General features: G+C 39.1%; 23 non-coding genes across 23 annotated transcripts; 16 read left to right on the forward strand and 7 right to left on the reverse strand.

The window, feature by feature from the left end:
* The first annotated feature begins 273 nt into the window (after window positions 1-273).
* Window positions 274-346, forward strand: trnav-uac (transfer RNA valine (anticodon UAC)). The gene has a single exon. It is a non-coding gene; the product is annotated as a tRNA-Val (tRNA).
* Window positions 347-854: 508 nt separating this feature from the next.
* On the forward strand, window positions 855-926 carry trnaw-cca (transfer RNA tryptophan (anticodon CCA)). The gene has a single exon. It is a non-coding gene; the product is annotated as a tRNA-Trp (tRNA).
* A 1,116-nt stretch (window positions 927-2,042) lies between these two features.
* On the reverse strand, window positions 2,043-2,114 carry trnam-cau (transfer RNA methionine (anticodon CAU)). Its single transcript has one exon. It is a non-coding gene; the product is annotated as a tRNA-Met (tRNA).
* Window positions 2,115-2,644: 530 nt separating this feature from the next.
* trnav-uac (transfer RNA valine (anticodon UAC)) lies at window positions 2,645-2,718 on the forward strand. Its single transcript has one exon. It is a non-coding gene; the product is annotated as a tRNA-Val (tRNA).
* A 508-nt stretch (window positions 2,719-3,226) lies between these two features.
* trnaw-cca (transfer RNA tryptophan (anticodon CCA)) lies at window positions 3,227-3,298 on the forward strand. Its single transcript has one exon. It is a non-coding gene; the product is annotated as a tRNA-Trp (tRNA).
* A 1,121-nt stretch (window positions 3,299-4,419) lies between these two features.
* trnam-cau (transfer RNA methionine (anticodon CAU)) lies at window positions 4,420-4,491 on the reverse strand. The gene has a single exon. It is a non-coding gene; the product is annotated as a tRNA-Met (tRNA).
* Window positions 4,492-4,991: 500 nt separating this feature from the next.
* trnav-uac (transfer RNA valine (anticodon UAC)) lies at window positions 4,992-5,064 on the forward strand. Its single transcript has one exon. It is a non-coding gene; the product is annotated as a tRNA-Val (tRNA).
* Window positions 5,065-5,572: 508 nt separating this feature from the next.
* On the forward strand, window positions 5,573-5,644 carry trnaw-cca (transfer RNA tryptophan (anticodon CCA)). Its single transcript has one exon. It is a non-coding gene; the product is annotated as a tRNA-Trp (tRNA).
* A 1,121-nt stretch (window positions 5,645-6,765) lies between these two features.
* trnam-cau (transfer RNA methionine (anticodon CAU)) lies at window positions 6,766-6,837 on the reverse strand. The gene has a single exon. It is a non-coding gene; the product is annotated as a tRNA-Met (tRNA).
* A 505-nt stretch (window positions 6,838-7,342) lies between these two features.
* Window positions 7,343-7,415, forward strand: trnav-uac (transfer RNA valine (anticodon UAC)). Its single transcript has one exon. It is a non-coding gene; the product is annotated as a tRNA-Val (tRNA).
* A 508-nt stretch (window positions 7,416-7,923) lies between these two features.
* trnaw-cca (transfer RNA tryptophan (anticodon CCA)) lies at window positions 7,924-7,995 on the forward strand. The gene has a single exon. It is a non-coding gene; the product is annotated as a tRNA-Trp (tRNA).
* Window positions 7,996-9,115: 1,120 nt separating this feature from the next.
* On the reverse strand, window positions 9,116-9,187 carry trnam-cau (transfer RNA methionine (anticodon CAU)). The gene has a single exon. It is a non-coding gene; the product is annotated as a tRNA-Met (tRNA).
* Window positions 9,188-9,717: 530 nt separating this feature from the next.
* Window positions 9,718-9,791, forward strand: trnav-uac (transfer RNA valine (anticodon UAC)). Its single transcript has one exon. It is a non-coding gene; the product is annotated as a tRNA-Val (tRNA).
* Window positions 9,792-10,299: 508 nt separating this feature from the next.
* On the forward strand, window positions 10,300-10,371 carry trnaw-cca (transfer RNA tryptophan (anticodon CCA)). Its single transcript has one exon. It is a non-coding gene; the product is annotated as a tRNA-Trp (tRNA).
* A 1,120-nt stretch (window positions 10,372-11,491) lies between these two features.
* Window positions 11,492-11,563, reverse strand: trnam-cau (transfer RNA methionine (anticodon CAU)). The gene has a single exon. It is a non-coding gene; the product is annotated as a tRNA-Met (tRNA).
* Window positions 11,564-12,097: 534 nt separating this feature from the next.
* Window positions 12,098-12,171, forward strand: trnav-uac (transfer RNA valine (anticodon UAC)). Its single transcript has one exon. It is a non-coding gene; the product is annotated as a tRNA-Val (tRNA).
* Window positions 12,172-12,679: 508 nt separating this feature from the next.
* On the forward strand, window positions 12,680-12,751 carry trnaw-cca (transfer RNA tryptophan (anticodon CCA)). The gene has a single exon. It is a non-coding gene; the product is annotated as a tRNA-Trp (tRNA).
* A 1,121-nt stretch (window positions 12,752-13,872) lies between these two features.
* On the reverse strand, window positions 13,873-13,944 carry trnam-cau (transfer RNA methionine (anticodon CAU)). Its single transcript has one exon. It is a non-coding gene; the product is annotated as a tRNA-Met (tRNA).
* Window positions 13,945-14,443: 499 nt separating this feature from the next.
* Window positions 14,444-14,516, forward strand: trnav-uac (transfer RNA valine (anticodon UAC)). Its single transcript has one exon. It is a non-coding gene; the product is annotated as a tRNA-Val (tRNA).
* Window positions 14,517-15,024: 508 nt separating this feature from the next.
* On the forward strand, window positions 15,025-15,096 carry trnaw-cca (transfer RNA tryptophan (anticodon CCA)). The gene has a single exon. It is a non-coding gene; the product is annotated as a tRNA-Trp (tRNA).
* Window positions 15,097-16,217: 1,121 nt separating this feature from the next.
* On the reverse strand, window positions 16,218-16,289 carry trnam-cau (transfer RNA methionine (anticodon CAU)). Its single transcript has one exon. It is a non-coding gene; the product is annotated as a tRNA-Met (tRNA).
* A 524-nt stretch (window positions 16,290-16,813) lies between these two features.
* Window positions 16,814-16,886, forward strand: trnav-uac (transfer RNA valine (anticodon UAC)). The gene has a single exon. It is a non-coding gene; the product is annotated as a tRNA-Val (tRNA).
* Window positions 16,887-17,394: 508 nt separating this feature from the next.
* On the forward strand, window positions 17,395-17,466 carry trnaw-cca (transfer RNA tryptophan (anticodon CCA)). The gene has a single exon. It is a non-coding gene; the product is annotated as a tRNA-Trp (tRNA).
* Window positions 17,467-18,405: the final 939 nt, after the last annotated feature.

An 18,405-nucleotide genomic window follows, 5' to 3' on the forward strand; every position in this document is an offset into this window, starting at 1 on the left:
TTCTGTCTCTCGAAAGCATCTTAAATCGTGGAAAGCGCTCTTTGTTTAAAATTACACAGAAGACTTCTTTTCTTCGACCAGGCTTACAATTAGATATTTTCTTCTTTTCAAATAGATTTTTTGAAGCGCATATGGGGCGCTATAGAAAATATATATGATTAATTGATTGAATGTTGGCCTGCGTTCGGCCTGGCAGGGGTAATTCTTAAAAAGACAACGCCGAAGGGTCTGATAAATGATTGCAATTATTTGAGATGCTGCATGTTTCGACAAGGTTCCATAGTGTAGTGGTTATCACGTCTGCTTTACACGCAGAAGGCCCTGGGTTCGATCCCCAGTGGAACCACTGCAGTTTGTTTTTAAATTATATCAATCCCTGGTCAAGACAAAGTCTCTCTGGGGTTGGCCTGTCATTAGATTGCCGATGTAAGATCCCTGGTCCCATCGTAGAAGCAGGATAGTTTATTCACAAATAAATACATACACATTTGTTTATGTTTCTTTTGTTGGTAAATTAACCCAATACATTATTGCATTCTGCCACGTAATTAGACGATCAAAGCCCATTTGTGCCAGTGCGCATTCAATGGAGACGCGCTGAGAGAATCCTAGTTAAATACTAGTTTTACTGATTTAAACTAGTTGTTTAATGTTTTCTTTACTTTTAAAGCTGAGAATTAAACACACTTGCGACAACTTCATAGCCCTGCTGGCTACGAACACGTATCGAGTCGGCTGTTTCCTATAACCCTGGTGATAGCGAGTGTTTTCCAAGTATCAGCATCGGCATTACCATGCGTTTGGCATGCTTGCTGTGCACTCTAGCATTGCATAACAAGCATGTAGTATGCCCGGACTTCGTGGCGCAACGGTAGCGCGTCTGACTCCAGATCAGAAGGTTGCGTGTTCAAATCACGTCGAGGTCAAAGCCTTCTTTGTTTCTATTCCGCACTATTTCGTTTTTTAACGTGTTTGGATTTGAATGTTTCCGTGCATTTATTTAAACAATTTAGCCTACACAACATATCGATTGTATAGCGATCAAACAGAGATTTATTGTATTGTGATTCTTTTTTATGTTTCATTTGATACTGCACAATAAATTAAAGTGACTCCCAAATTAATGTTGGCCAGTCTTCAATGACATAGTTGGGGAATAAAGTCATATTAACACTTCCTTGCATGTTATATTGAAAACAGCTCTACAAATACTAGTTTTGAAGAAACTTAAAGTACAGCAAGTAATGATTGATGCCTTAAAGCTTAACAGACCTTTACAAATTAACAAAGAAAACATAAAAAAGGGGCAGTCGGCAGGATGTGAACATGAGCGGGGAAACTCCAACATCTTTTAAGTCCATCACCTTAACTACTTGGCCAAAACTACTTTGTGTAAAGTACCAAGTTCTATAAACATATCACAGACCAAGAACAAATACACACAGTTTGTTTTTAATAAAACATTGACCAAACCACAATCCCTGGTTTAGGAGGCTAGTGCCTTATCCTTTAGGTGACTGCGGCACTTTCATATGGATAGTAGTCAGCGTGACAAAATACGACCAGAGGGAAAAAAGCAGTGGGTTCCCTGTCATTCCATTGCCATATTACATTGTGCATGTTCAGAATATGCGGGAATCCTGAAAACAGCATTGTAATATGTGAACAAATCAATAACCGAATTTAATTAACGCATGGATTAAACGCTATTGAGTGTTACAGTTGTTAATTAACTTGCAAGCAAACGTTTTAGAGCTCAATTTTTAAGAGAGTTCAAGAGCTGACATATGCAGGAGCTGGCAATATTGACGTATTCCCAAGGGCTTTATCTTTTGGTCTATCTGGGAACAATTTAAAAAGAAAAGAAAGCAATGTCATTTGTAAAGAAACGAATTTGATAGAAAACCTAACGTTTTCGAGGTTAGTTGTCGATTTAAATGTTCCAGTAATGTGCACATTTCCCTGATTGCGAATATAATACGAAGTCTTGCCTTCAGTTAATATTTTAGAAAAACTGCTTTGCAAACAGAAGAAAAACAAGCTAGCAGAGGATGGTTTCGATCCATCGACCTCTGGGTTATGGGCCCAGCACGCTTCCGCTGCGCCACTCTGCTGCTGTTGCCGCATAACTGAATTACCAAGCAGCAGAAAAAACAAAACAAAACTGAACTCATCGTTTTAACCAGCCACACGGCAGTGGCCGGGCCAAACCATGGAAACGTCGTAAATCAGAGATGATCCGTTTTCTTTTCTCCCAAATACGTTATGCAAAGTATGCAACTTTTCTGCCCACTTTGATCACAGGCAGTTTTATTCCCCAGTTTCGGCGGCCAATTCCAATATTCTGTCTCTCGAAAGCATCTTAAATCGTGGAAAGCGCTCTTTGTTTAAAATTACACAGAAGTCTTCTTTTGTTCGACCAGGCTTACAATTAGATATTTTCTTCTTTTCAAATAGATTTTTTGAAGCGCATATGGGGCGCTATAGAAAATATATATGATTAATTGATTGAATGTTGGCCTGCGTTCGGTCTGGCAGGGTTAATTCTTAAAAAGACAACGCCGAAGGGTCTGATAAATTATTGCAATTATTTGAGATGCTGCATGTAGACAATAATGTAGGAGCACCACCACTGTTTCGACAAGGTTTCATAGTGTAGTGGTTATCACGTCTGCTTTACACGCAGAAGGCCCCTGGGTTCGATCCCCAGTGGAACCACTGCAGTTTGTTTTTAAATTATATCAATCCCTGGTCAAGACAAAGTCTCTCTGGGGTTGGCCTGTCATTAGATTGCCGATGTAAGATCCCTGGTCCCATCGTAGAAGCAGGATAGTTTATTCACAAATAAATACATACACGTTTGTTTATGTTTCTTTTGTTGGTAAATTAACCCAATACATTATTACATTCTGCCACGTAATTAGACGATCAAAGCCCATTTGTGCCAGTGCGCATTCAAAGGAGACGCGCTGAGAGAATCCTAGTTAAATACTAGTTTTACTGATTTAAACTAGTTGTTTAATGTTTTCTTTACTTTTAAAGCTGAGAATTAAACACACTTGCGACAACTTCATAGCCCTGCTGGCTACGAACACGTATCGAGTCGGCTGTTTCCTATAACCCTGGTGATAGCGAGTGTTTTCCAAGTATCAGCATCGGCATTACCATGCGTTTTGCATGCTTGCTGTGCACTCTAGCATTGCATAACAAGCATGTAGTATGCCCGGACTTCGTGGCGCAACGGTAGCGCGTCTGTCTCCAGATCAGAAGGTTGCGTGTTCAAATCACGTCGAGGTCAAAGCCTTCTTTGTTTCTATTCCGCACTATTTCGTTTTTTAACGTGTTTGGATTTGAATGTTTCTGTGCATTTATTTAAACAATTTAGCCTACACAACATATCGATTGTATAGCGATCAAACAGAGATTTATTGTATTGTGATTCTTTTTTATGTTTCATTTGATACTGCACAATAAATTAAAGTGACTCCCAAATTAATGTTGGCCAGTCTTCAATGACATAGTTGGGGAATAAAGTCATATTAACACTTCCTTGCATGTTATATTGAAAACAGCTCTACAAATACTAGTTTTGAAGAAACTCAAAGTACAGCAAGTAATGATTGATGCCTTAAAGCTTAACAGACCCTTACAAATTAACAAAGAAAACATAAAAAAGGGGCACATAGTCGGCAGGATGTGAACATGAGCGGGGAAACTCCAACATCTTTTAAGTCCATCACCTTAACTACTTGGCCAAAACTACGTTGTGTAAAGTACCAAGTTCTATAAACATATCACAGACCAAGAACAAATACACACAGTTTGTTTTTAATAAAACATTGACCAAACCACAATCCCTGGTTTAGGAGGCTAGTGCCTTATCCTTTAGGTGACTGCGGCACTTTCATATGGATAGTAGTCAGCGTGACAAAATACGACCAGAGGGAAAAAAGCAGTGGTTTCCCTGTCATTCCATTGCCATATTACATTGTGCATGTTCAGAATATGCGGGAATCCTGAAAACAGCATTGTAATATGTGAACAAATCAATAACCGAATTTAATTAACGCATGGATTAAACGCTATTGAGTGTTACGGTTGTTAATTAACTTGCAAAGCAAACGTTTTAGAGCTCAATTTTTAAGAGAGTTCAAGAGCTGACATATGCAGGAGCTGGCAATATTGACGTATTCCCAAGGGCTTTATCTTTTGGTCTTTCTGGGAACAATTTAAAAAGAAAAGAAAGCAATGTCATTTGTAAAGAAACGAATTTGATAGAAAACCTAACGTTTTCGAGGTTAGTTGTCGATTTAAATGTTCCAGTAATGTGCACATTTCCCTGATTGCGAATATAATACGAAGTCTTGCCTTCAGTTAATATTTTAGAAAAACTGCTTTGCAAACAGAAGAAAAACAAGCTAGCAGAGGATGGTTTCGATCCATCGACCTCTGGGTTATGGGCCCAGCACGCTTCCGCTGCGCCACTCTGCTGCTGTTGCCGCATAACTGAATTACCAAGCAGCAGAAAAAAAAAAAAAAAAAACTGAACTCATCGTTTTAACCAGCCACACGGCAGTGGCCGGGCCAAACCATGGAAACGTCGTAAATCAGAGATGATCCGTTTTCTTTTCTCCCAAATACGTTAAGCAAAGTATGCAACTTTTCTGCCCACTTTGATCACAGGCAGTTTTATTCCCCAGTTTCGGCGGCCAATTCCAATATTCTGTCTCTCGAAAGCATCTTAAATCGTGGAAAGCGCTCTTTGTTTAAAATTACACAGAAGACTTATTTTGTTCGACCAGGCTTACAATTAGATATTTTCTTCTTTTCAAATAGATTTTTTGAAGCGCATATGGGGCGCTATAGAAAATATATATGATTAATTGATTGAATGTTGGCCTGCGTTCGGCCTGGCAGGGGTAATTCTTAAAAAGACGCCGAAGGGTCTGATAAATGATTGCAATTATTTGAGATGCTGCATGTTTCGACAAGGTTCCATAGTGTAGTGGTTATCACGTCTGCTTTACACGCAGAAGGCCCTGGGTTCGATCCCCAGTGGAACCACTGCAGTTTGTTTTTAAATTATATCAATCCCTGGTCAAGACAAAGTCTCTCTGGGGTTGGCCTGTCATTAGATTGCCGATGTAAGATCCCTGGTCCCATCGTAGAAGCAGGATAGTTTATTCACAAATAAATACATACACGTTTGTTTATGTTTCTTTTGTTGGTAAATTAACCCAATACATTATTACATTCTGCCACGTAATTAGACGATCAAAGCCCATTTGTGCCAGTGCGCATTCAAAGGAGACGCGCTGAGAGAATCCTAGTTAAATACTGGTTTTACTGATTTAAACTAGTTGTTTAATGTTTTCTTTACTTTTAAAGCTGAGAATTAAACACACTTGCGACAACTTCATAGCACTGCTGGCTACGAACACATATCGAGTCAGCTGTTTCCTATAACCCTTGTGATACCGAGTGTTTTCCAAGTATCAGCATCGGCATTACCATGCGTTTGGCATGCTTGCTGTGCACTCTAGCATTGCATAACAAGCATGTAGTATGCCCGGACTTCGTGGCGCAACGGTAGCGCGTCTGACTCCAGATCAGAAGGTTGCGTGTTCAAATCACGTCGAGGTCAAAGCCTTCTTTGTTTCTATTCCGCACTATTTCGTTTTTTAACGTGTTTGGATTTGAATGTTTCCGTGCATTTATTTAAACAATTTAGCCTACACAACATATCGATTGTATAGCGATCAAACAGAGATTTATTGTATTGTGATTCTTTTTTATGTTTCATTTGATACTGCACAATAAATTAAAGTGACTCCCAAATTAATGTTGGCCAGTCTTCAATGACATAGTTGGGGAATAAAGTCATATTAACACTTCCTTGCATGTTATATTGAAAACAGCTCTACAAATACTAGTTTTGAAGAAACTTAAAGTACAGCAAGTAATGATTGATGCCTTAAAGCTTAACAGACCTTTACAAATTAACAAAGAAAACATAAAAAAGGGGCACATAGTCGGCAGGATGTGAACATGAGCGGGGAAACTCCAACATCTTTTAAGTCCATCACCTTAACTACTTGGCCAAAACTACGTTGTGTAAAGTACCAAGTTCTATAAACATATCACAGACCAAGAACAAATACACACAGTTTGTTTTTAATAAAACATTGACCAAACCACAATCCCTGGTTTAGGAGGCTAGTGCCTTATCCTTTAGGTGACTGCGGCACTTTCATATGGATAGTAGTCAGCGTGACAAAATACGACCAGAGGGAAAAAAGCAGTGGTTTCCCTGTCATTCCATTGCCATATTACATTGTGCATGTTCAGAATATGCGGGAATCCTGAAAACAGCATTGTAATATGTGAACAAATCAATAACCAAATTTAATTAACGCATGGATTAAACGCTATTGAGTGTTACGGTTGTTAATTAACTTGCAAAGCAAACGTTTTAGAGCTCAATTTTTAAGAGAGTTCAAGAGCTGACATATGCAGGAGCTGGCAATATTGACGTATTCCCAAGGGCTTTATCTTTTGGTCTTTCTGGGAACAATTTAAAAAGAAAAGAAAGCAATGTCATTTGTAAAGAAACGAATTTGATAGAAAACCTAACGTTTTCGAGGTTAGTTGTCGATTTAAATGTTCCAGTAATGTGCACATTTCCCTGATTGCGAATATAATACGAAGTCTTGCCTTCAGTTAATATTTTAGAAAAACTGCTTTGCAAACAGAAGAAAAACAAGCTAGCAGAGGATGGTTTCGATCCATCGACCTCTGGGTTATGGGCCCAGCACGCTTCCGCTGCGCCACTCTGCTGCTGTTGCCGCATAACTGAATTACCAAGCAGCAGAAAAAAAAAAAAAAAAAAAACTGAACTCATCGTTTTAACCAGCCACACGGCAGTGGCCGGGCCAAACCATGGAAACGTCGTAAATCAGAGATGATCCGTTTTCTTTTCTCCCAAATACGTTATGCAAAGTATGCAACTTTTCTGCCCACTTTGATCACAGGCAGTTTTATTCCCCAGTTTCGGCGGCCAATTCCAATATTCTGTCTCTCGAAAGCATCTTAAATCGTGGAAAGCGCTCTTTGTTTAAAATTACACAGAAGACTTCTTTTCTTCGACCAGGCTTACAATTAGATATTTTCTTCTTTTCAAATAGATTTTTTGAAGCGCATATGGGGCGCTATAGAAAATATATATGATTAATTGATTGAATGTTGGCCTGCGTTCGGCCTGGCAGGGGTAATTCTTAAAAAGACAACGCCGAAGGGTCTGATAAATGATTGCAATTATTTGAGATGCTGCATGTTTCGACAAGGTTCCATAGTGTAGTGGTTATCACGTCTGCTTTACACGCAGAAGGCCCTGGGTTCGATCCCCAGTGGAACCACTGCAGTTTGTTTTTAAATTATATCAATCCCTGGTCAAGACAAAGTCTCTCTGGGGTTGGCCTGTCATTAGATTGCCGATGTAAGATCCCTGGTCCCATCGTAGAAGCAGGATAGTTTATTCACAAATAAATACATCCACATTTGTTTATGTTTCTTTTGTTGGTAAATTAACCCAATACATTATTGCATTCTGCCACGTAATTAGACGATCAAAGCCCATTTGTGCCAGTGCGCATTCAATGGAGACGCGCTGAGAGAATCCTAGTTAAATACTAGTTTTACTGATTTAAACTAGTTGTTTAATGTTTTCTTTACTTTTAAAGCTGAGAATTAAACACACTTGCGACAACTTCATAGCCCTGCTGGCTACGAACACGTATCGAGTCGGCTGTTTCCTATAACCCTGGTGATAGCGAGTGTTTTCCAAGTATCAGCATCGGCATTACCATGCGTTTGGCATGCTTGCTGTGCACTCTAGCATTGCATAACAAGCATGTAGTATGCCCGGACTTCGTGGCGCAACGGTAGCGCGTCTGACTCCAGATCAGAAGGTTGCGTGTTCAAATCACGTCGAGGTCAAAGCCTTCTTTGTTTCTATTCCGCACTATTTCGTTTTTTAACGTGTTTGGATTTGAATGTTTCCGTGCATTTATTTAAACAATTTAGCCTACACAACATATCGATTGTATAGCGATCAAACAGAGATTTATTGTATTGTGATTCTTTTTTATGTTTCATTTGATACTGCACAATAAATTAAAGTGACTCCCAAATTAATGTTGGCCAGTCTTCAATGACATAGTTGGGGAATAAAGTCATATTAACACTTCCTTGCATGTTATATTGAAAACAGCTCTACAAATACTAGTTTTGAAGAAACTTAAAGTACAGCAAGTAATGATTGATGCCTTAAAGCTTAACAGACCTTTACAAATTAACAAAGAAAACATAAAAAAGGGGCACATAGTCGGCAGGATGTGAACATGAGCGGGGAAACTCCAACATCTTTTAAGTCCATCACCTTAACTACTTGGCCAAAACTACTTTGTGTAAAGTACCAAGTTCTATAAACATATCACAGACCAAGAACAAATACACACAGTTTGTTTTTAATAAAACATTGACCAAACCACAATCCCTGGTTTAGGAGGCTAGTGCCTTATCCTTTAGGTGACTGCGGCACTTTCATATGGATAGTAGTCAGCGTGACAAAATACGACCAGAGGGAAAAAAGCAGTGGTTTCCCTGTCATTCCATTGCCATATTACATTGTGCATGTTCAGAATATGCGGGAATCCTGAAAACAGCATTGTAATATGTGAACAAATCAATAACCGAATTTAATTAACGCATGGATTAAACGCTATTGAGTGTTACAGTTGTTAATTAACTTGCAAGCAAACGTTTTAGAGCTCAATTTTTAAGAGAGTTCAAGAGCTGACATATGCAGGAGCTGGCAATATTGACGTATTCCCAAGGGCTTTATCTTTTGGTCTATCTGGGAACAATTTAAAAAGAAAAGAAAGCAATGTCATTTGTAAAGAAACGAATTTGATAGAAAACCTAACGTTTTCGAGGTTAGTTGTCGATTTAAATGTTCCAGTAATGTGCACATTTCCCTGATTGCGAATATAATACGAAGTCTTGCCTTCAGTTAATATTTTAGAAAAACTGCTTTGCAAACAGAAGAAAAACAAGCTAGCAGAGGATGGTTTCGATCCATCGACCTCTGGGTTATGGGCCCAGCACGCTTCCGCTGCGCCACTCTGCTGCTGTTGCCGCATAACTGAATTACCCAGCAGCAGAAAAAACAAAACAAAACTGAACTCATCGTTTTAACCAGCCACACGGCAGTGGCCGGGCCAAACCATGGAAACGTCGTAAATCAGAGATGATCCGTTTTCTTTTCTCCCAAATACGTTATGCAAAGTATGCAACTTTTCTGCCCACTTTGATCACAGGCAGTTTTATTCCCCAGTTTCGGCGGCCAATTCCAATATTCTGTCTCTCGAAAGCATCTTAAATCGTGGAAAGCGCTCTTTGTTTAAAATTACACAGAAGTCTTCTTTTGTTCGACCAGGCTTACAATTAGATATTTTCTTCTTTTCAAATAGATTTTTTGAAGCGCATATGGGGCGCTATAGAAAATATATATGATTAATTGATTGAATGTTGGCCTGCGTTCGGTCTGGCAGGGTTAATTCTTAAAAAGACAACGCCGAAGGGTCTGATAAATTATTGCAATTATTTGAGATGCTGCATGTAGACAATAATGTAGGAGCACCACCACTGTTTCGACAAGGTTTCATAGTGTAGTGGTTATCACGTCTGCTTTACACGCAGAAGGCCCTTGGGTTCGATCCCCAGTGGAACCACTGCAGTTTGTTTTTAAATTATATCAATCCCTGGTCAAGACAAAGTCTCTCTGGGGTTGGCCTGTCATTAGATTGCCGATGTAAGATCCCTGGTCCCATCGTAGAAGCAGGATAGTTTATTCACAAATAAATACATACACGTTTGTTTATGTTTCTTTTGTTGGTAAATTAACCCAATACATTATTACATTCTGCCACGTAATTAGACGATCAAAGCCCATTTGTGCCAGTGCGCATTCAAAGGAGACGCGCTGAGAGAATCCTAGTTAAATACTAGTTTTACTGATTTAAACTAGTTGTTTAATGTTTTCTTTACTTTTAAAGCTGAGAATTAAACACACTTGCGACAACTTCATAGCCCTGCTGGCTACGAACACGTATCGAGTCGGCTGTTTCCTATAACCCTGGTGATACCGAGTGTTTTCCAAGTATCAGCATCGGCATTACCATGCGTTTTGCATGCTTGCTGTGCACTCTAGCATTGCATAACAAGCATGTAGTATGCCCGGACTTCGTGGCGCAACGGTAGCGCGTCTGTCTCCAGATCAGAAGGTTGCGTGTTCAAATCACGTCGAGGTCAAAGCCTTCTTTGTTTCTATTCCGCACTATTTCGTTTTTTAACGTGTTTGGATTTGAATGTTTCTGTGCATTTATTTAAACAATTTAGCCTACACAACATATCGATTGTATAGCGATCAAACAGAGATTTATTGTATTGTGATTCTTTTTTATGTTTCATTTGATACTGCACAATAAATTAAAGTGACTCCCAAATTAATGTTGGCCAGTCTTCAATGACATAGTTGGGGAATAAAGTCATATTAACACTTCCTTGCATGTTATATTGAAAACAGCTCTACAAATACTAGTTTTGAAGAAACTCAAAGTACAGCAAGTAATGATTGATGCCTTAAAGCTTAACAGACCTTTACAAATTAACAAAGAAAACATAAAAAGGGGCACATAGTCGGCAGGATGTGAACATGAGCGGGGAAACTCCAACATCTTTTAATTCCATCACCTTAACTACTTGGCCAAAACTACGTTGTGTAAAGTACCAAGTTCTATAAACATATCACAGACCAAGAACAAATACACACAGTTTGTTTTTAATAAAACATTGACCAAACCACAATCCCTGGTTTAGGAGGCTAGTGCCTTATCCTTTAGGTGACTGCGGCACTTTCATATGGATAGTAGTCAGCGTGACAAAATACGACCAGAGGGAAAAAAGCAGTGGTTTCCCTGTCATTCCATTGCCATATTACATTGTGCATGTTCAGAATATGCGGGAATCCTGAAAACAGCATTGTAATATGTGAACAAATCAATAACCAAATTTAATTAACGCATGGATTAAACGCTATTGAGTGTTACGGTTGTTAATTAACTTGCAAAGCAAACGTTTTAGAGCTCAATTTTTAAGAGAGTTCAAGAGCTGACATATGCAGGAGCTGGCAATATTGACGTATTCCCAAGGGCTTTATCTTTTGGTCTTTCTGGGAACAATTTAAAAAGAAAAGAAAGCAATGTCATTTGTAAAGAAACGAATTTGATAGAAAACCTAACGTTTTCGAGGTTAGTTGTCGATTTAAATGTTCCAGTAATGTGCACATTTCCCTGATTGCGAATATAATACGAAGTCTTGCCTTCAGTTAATATTTTAGAAAAACTGCTTTGCAAACAGAAGAAAAACAAGCTAGCAGAGGATGGTTTCGATCCATCGACCTCTGGGTTATGGGCCCAGCACGCTTCCGCTGCGCCACTCTGCTGCTGTTGCCGCATAACTGAATTACCAAGCAGCAGAAAAAAAAAAAAAAAAAAAACTGAACTCATCGTTTTAACCAGCCACACGGCAGTGGCCGGGCCAAACCATGGAAACGTCGTAAATCAGAGATGATCCGTTTTCTTTTCTCCCAAATACGTTATGCAAAGTATGCAACTTTTCTGCCCACTTTGATCACAGGCAGTTTTATTCCCCAGTTTCGGCGGCCAATTCCAATATTCTGTCTCTCGAAAGCATCTTAAATCGTGGAAAGCGCTCTTTGTTTAAAATTACACAGAAGACTTCTTTTCTTCGACCAGGCTTACAATTAGATATTTTCTTCTTTTCAAATAGATTTTTTGAAGCGCATATGGGGCGCTATAGAAAATATATATGATTAATTGATTGAATGTTGGCCTGCGTTCGGCCTGGCAGGGGTAATTCTTAAAAAGACAACGCCGAAGGGTCTGATAAATTATTGCAATTATTTGAGATGCTGCATGTAGACAATAATGTAGGAGCACCACCACTGTTTCGACAAGGTTTCATAGTGTAGTGGTTATCACGTCTGCTTTACACGCAGAAGGCCCCTGGGTTCGATCCCCAGTGGAACCACTGCAGTTTGTTTTTAAATTATATCAATCCCTGGTCAAGACAAAGTCTCTCTGGGGTTGGCCTGTCATTAGATTGCCGATGTAAGATCCCTGGTCCCATCGTAGAAGCAGGATAGTTTATTCACAAATAAATACATACACGTTTGTTTATGTTTCTTTTGTTGGTAAATTAACCCAATACATTATTACATTCTGCCACGTAATTAGACGATCAAAGCCCATTTGTGCCAGTGCGCATTCAAAGGAGACGCGCTGAGAGAATCCTAGTTAAATACTAGTTTTACTGATTTAAACTAGTTGTTTAATGTTTTCTTTACTTTTAAAGCTGAGAATTAAACACACTTGCGACAACTTCATAGCCCTGCTGGCTACGAACACGTATCGAGTCGGCTGTTTCCTATAACCCTGGTGATACCGAGTGTTTTCCAAGTATCAGCATCGGCATTACCATGGGTTTTGCATGCTTGCTGTGCACTCTAGCATTGCATAACAAGCATGTAGTATGCCCGGACTTCGTGGCGCAACGGTAGCGCGTCTGTCTCCAGATCAGAAGGTTGCGTGTTCAAATCACGTCGAGGTCAAAGCCTTCTTTGTTTCTATTCCGCACTATTTCGTTTTTTAACGTGTTTGGATTTGAATGTTTCTGTGCATTTATTTAAACAATTTAGCCTACACAACATATCGATTGTATAGCGATCAAACAGAGATTTATTGTATTGTGATTCTTTTTTATGTTTCATTTGATACTGCACAATAAATTAAAGTGACTCCCAAATTAATGTTGGCCAGTCTTCAATGACATAGTTGGGGAATAAAGTCATATTAACACTTCCTTGCATGTTATATTGAAAACAGCTCTACAAATACTAGTTTTGAAGAAACTCAAAGTACAGCAAGTAATGATTGATGCCTTAAAGCTTAACAGACCTTTACAAATTAACAAAGAAAACATAAAAAAGGGGCACATAGTCGGCAGGATGTGAACATGAGCGGGGAAACTCCAACATCTTTTAATTCCATCACCTTAACTACTTGGCCAAAACTACTTTGTGTAAAGTACCAAGTTCTATAAACATATCACAGACCAAGAACAAATACACACAGTTTGTTTTTAATAAAACATTGACCAAACCACAATCCCTGGTTTAGGAGGCTAGTGCCTTATCCTTTAGGTGACTGCGGCACTTTCATATGGATAGTAGTCAGCGTGACAAAATACGACCAGAGGGAAAAAAGCAGTGGTTTCCCTGTCATTCCATTGCCATATTACATTGTGCATGTTCAGAATATGCGGGAATCCTGAAAACAGCATTGTAATATGTGAACAAATCAATAACCGAATTTAATTAACGCATGGATTAAACGCTATTGAGTGTTACGGTTGTTAATTAACTTGCAAAGCAAACGTTTTAGAGCTCAATTTTTAAGAGAGTTCAAGAGCTGACATATGCAGGAGCTGGCAATATTGACGTATTCCCAAGGGCTTTATCTTTTGGTCTTTCTGGGAACAATTTAAAAAGAAAAGAAAGCAATGTCATTTGTAAAGAAACGAATTTGATAGAAAACCTAACGTTTTCGAGGTTAGTTGTCGATTTAAATGTTCCAGTAATGTGCACATTTCCCTGATTGCGAATATAATACGAAGTCTTGCCTTCAGTTAATATTTTAGAAAAACTGCTTTGCAAACAGAAGAAAAACAAGCTAGCAGAGGATGGTTTCGATCCATCGACCTCTGGGTTATGGGCCCAGCACGCTTCCGCTGCGCCACTCTGCTGCTGTTGCCGCATAACTGAATTACCAAGCAGCAGAAAAAAAAAAAAAAAAACTGAACTCATCGTTTTAACCAGCCACACGGCAGTGGCCGGGCCAAACCATGGAAACGTCGTAAATCAGAGATGATCCGTTTTCTTTTCTCCCAAATACGTTAAGCAAAGTATGCAACTTTTTTGCCCACTTTGATCACAGGCAGTTTTATTCCCCAGTTTCGGCGGCCAATTCCAATATTCTGTCTCTCGAAAGCATCTTAAATCGTGGAAAGCGCTCTTTGTTTAAAATTACACAGAAGACTTCTTTTGTTCGACCAGGCTTACAATTAGATATTTTCTTCTTTTCAAATAGATTTTTTGAAGCGCATATGGGGCGCTATAGAAAATATATATGATTAATTGATTGAATGTTGGCCTGCGTTCGGCCTGGCAGGGGTAATTCTTAAAAAGACGCCGAAGGGTCTGATAAATGATTGCAATTATTTGAGATGCTGCATGTTTCGACAAGGTTCCATAGTGTAGTGGTTATCACGTCTGCTTTACACGCAGAAGGCCCTGGGTTCGATCCCCAGTGGAACCATTGCAGTTTGTTTTTAAATTATATCAATCCCTGGTCAAGACAAAGTCTCTCTGGGGTTGGCCTGTCATTAGATTGCCGATGTAAGATCCCTTGTCCCATCGTAGAAGCAGGATAGTTTATTCACAAATAAATACATACACGTTTGTTTATGTTTCTTTTGTTGGTAAATTAACCCAATACATTATTACATTCTGCCACGTAATTAGACGATCAAAGCCCATTTGTGCCAGTGCGCATTCAAAGGAGACGCGCTGAGAGAATCCTAGTTAAATACTAGTTTTACTGATTTAAACTAGTTGTTTAATGTTTTCTTTACTTTTAAAGCTGAGAATTAAACACACTTGCGACAACTTCATAGCCCTGCTGGCTACGAACACGTATCGAGTCGGCTGTTTCCTATAACCCTGGTGATAGCGAGTGTTTTCCAAGTATCAGCATCGGCATTACCATGCGTTTGGCATGCTTGCTGTGCACTCTAGGATTGCATAACAAGCATGTAGTATGCCCGGACTTCGTGGCGCAACGGTAGCGCGTCTGTCTCCAGATCAGAAGGTTGCGTGTTCAAATCACGTCGAGGTCAAAGCCTTCTTTGTTTCTATTCCGCACTATTTCGTTTTTTAACGTGTTTGGATTTGAATGTTTCCGTGCATTTATTTAAACAATTTAGCCTACACAACATATCGATTGTATAGCGATCAAACAGAGATTTATTGTATTGTGATTCTTTTTTATGTTTCAGTTGATACTGCACAATAAATTAAAGTGACTCCCAAATTAATGTTGGCCAGTCTTCAATGACATAGTTGGGGAATAAAGTCATATTAACACTTCCTTGCATGTTATATTGAAAACAGCTCTACAAATACTAGTTTTGAAGAAACTCAAAGTACAGCAAGTAATGATTGATGCCTTAAAGCTTAACAGACCTTTACAAATTAACAAAGAAAACATAAAAAAGGGGCACATAGTCGGCAGGATGTGAACATGAGCGGGGAAACTCCAACATCTTTTAAGTCCATCACCTTAACTACTTGGCCAAAACTACGTTGTGTAAAGTACCAAGTTCTATAAACATATCACAGACCAAGAACAAATACACACAGTTTGTTTTTAATAAAACATTGACCAAACCACAATCCCTGGTTTAGGAGGCTAGTGCCTTATCCTTTAGGTGACTGCGGCACTTTCATATGGATAGTAGTCAGCGTGACAAAATACGACCAGAGGGAAAAAAGCAGTGGTTTCCCTGTCATTCCATTGCCATATTACATTGTGCATGTTCAGAATATGCGGGAATCCTGAAAACAGCATTGTAATATGTGAACAAATCAATAACCGAATTTAATTAACGCATGGATTAAACGCTATTGAGTGTTACGGTTGTTAATTAACTTGCAAAGCAAACGTTTTAGAGCTCAATTTTTAAGAGAGTTCAAGAGCTGACATATGCAGGAGCTGGCAATATTGACGTACTCCCAAGGGCTTTATCTTTTGGTCTTTCTGGGAACAATTTAAAAAGAAAAGAAAGCAATGTCATTTGTAAAGAAACGAATTTGATAGAAAACCTAACGTTTTCGAGGTTAGTTGTCGATTTAAATGTTCCAGTAATGTGCACATTTCCCTGATTGCGAATATAATACGAAGTCTTGCCTTCAGTTAATATTTTAGAAAAACTGCTTTGCAAACAGAAGAAAAACAAGCTAGCAGAGGATGGTTTCGATCCATCGACCTCTGGGTTATGGGCCCAGCACGCTTCCGCTGCGCCACTCTGCTGCTGTTGCCGCATAACTGAATTACCAAGCAGCAGAAAAAAAAAACTGAACTCATCGTTTTAACCAGCCACACGGCAGTGGCCGGGCCAAACCATGGAAACGTCGTAAATCAGAGATGATCCGTTTTCTTTTCTCCCAAATACGTTATGCAAAGTATGCAACTTTTCTGCCCACTTTGATCACAGGCAGTTTTATTCCCCAGTTTCGGCGGCCAATTCCAATATTCTGTCTCTCGAAAGCATCTTAAATCGTGGAAAGCGCTCTTTGTTTAAAATTACACAGAAGACTTCTTTTGTTCGACCAGGCTTACAATTAGATATTTTCTTCTTTTCAAATAGATTTTTTGAAGCGCATATGGGGCGCTATAGAAAATATATATGATTAATTGATTGAATGTTGGCCTGCGTTCGGTCTGGCAGGGTTAATTCTTAAAAAGACAACGCCGAAGGGTCTGATAAATGATTGCAATTATTTGAGATGCTGCGTGTAGACAATAATGTAGGAGCACCACCACTGTTTCGACAAGGTTCCATAGTGTAGTGGTTATCACGTCTGCTTTACACGCAGAAGGCCCTGGGTTCGATCCCCAGTGGAACCACTGCAGTTAGTTTTTAAATGATATCAATCCCTGGTCAAGACAAAGCCTCTCTGGGGTTGGCCTGTCATTAGATTGCCGATGTAAGATCCCTGGTCCCATCGTAGAAGCAGGATAGTTTATTCACAAATAAATACATACACGTTTGTTTATGTTTCTTTTGTTGGTAAATTAACCCAATACATTATTGCATTCTGCCACGTAATTAGACGATCAAAGCCCATTTGTGCCAGTGCGCATTCAAAGGAGACGCGCTGAGAGAATCCTAGTTAAATACTAGTTTTACTGATTTAAACTAGTTGTTTAATGTTTTCTTTACTTTTAAAGCTGAGAATTAAACACACTTGCGACAACTTCATAGCCCTGCTGGCTACGAACACGTATCGAGTCGGCTGTTTCCTATAACCCTGGTGATAGCGAGTGTTTTCCAAGTATCAGCATCGGCATTACCATGCGTTTGGCATGCTTGCTGTGTACTCTAGCATTGCATAACAAGCATGTAGTATGCCCGGACTTCGTGGCGCAACGGTAGCGCGTCTGACTCCAGATCAGAAGGTTGCGTGTTCAAATCACGTCGAGGTCAAAGCCTTCTTTGTTTCTATTCCGCACTATTTCGTTTTTTAACGTGTTTGGATTTGAATGTTTCCGTGCATTTATTTAAACAATTTAGCCTACACGACATATCGATTGTATAGCGATCAAACAGAGATTTATTGTATTGTGATTCTTTTTTATGTTTCAGTTGATACTGCACAATAAATTAAAGTGACTCCCAAATTAATGTTGGCCAGTCTTCAATGACATAGTTGGGGAATAAAGTCATATTAACACTTCCTTGCATGTTATATTGAAAACAGCTCTACAAATACTAGTTTTGAAGAAACTTAAAGTACAGCAAGTAATGATTGATGCCTTAAAGCTTAACAGACCTTTACAAATTAACAAAGAAAACATAAAAAAGGGGCACATAGTCGGCAGGATGTGAACATGAGCGGGGAAACTCCAACATCTTTTAAGTCCATCACCTTAACTACTTGGCCAAAACTACTTTGTGTAAAGTACCAAGTTCTATAAACATATCACAGACCAAGAACAAATACACAAAGTTTGTTTTTAATAAAACATTGACCAAACCACAATCCCTGGTTTAGGAGGCTAGTGCCTTATCCTTTAGGTGACTGCGGCACTTTCATATGGATAGTAGTCAGCGTGACAAAATACGACCAGAGGGAAAAAAGCAGTGGTTTCCCTGTCATTCCATTGCCATATTACATTGTGCATGTTCAGAATATGCGGGAATCCTGAAAACAGCATTGTAATATGTGAACAAATCAATAACCGAATTTAATTAACGCATGGATTAAACGCTATTGAGTGTTACGGTTGTTAATTAACTTGCAAAGCAAACGTTTTAGAGCTCAATTTTTAAGAGAGTTCAAGAGCTGACATATGCAGGAGCTGGCAATATTGACGTATTCCCAAGGGCTTTATCTTTTGGTCTTTCTGGGAACAATTTAAAAAG

Source organism: Acipenser ruthenus, chromosome 35 (genome assembly GCF_902713425.1).
Source record: "Acipenser ruthenus chromosome 35, fAciRut3.2 maternal haplotype, whole genome shotgun sequence".
Taxonomy (NCBI): Eukaryota; Metazoa; Chordata; class Actinopteri; order Acipenseriformes; family Acipenseridae; genus Acipenser; species Acipenser ruthenus.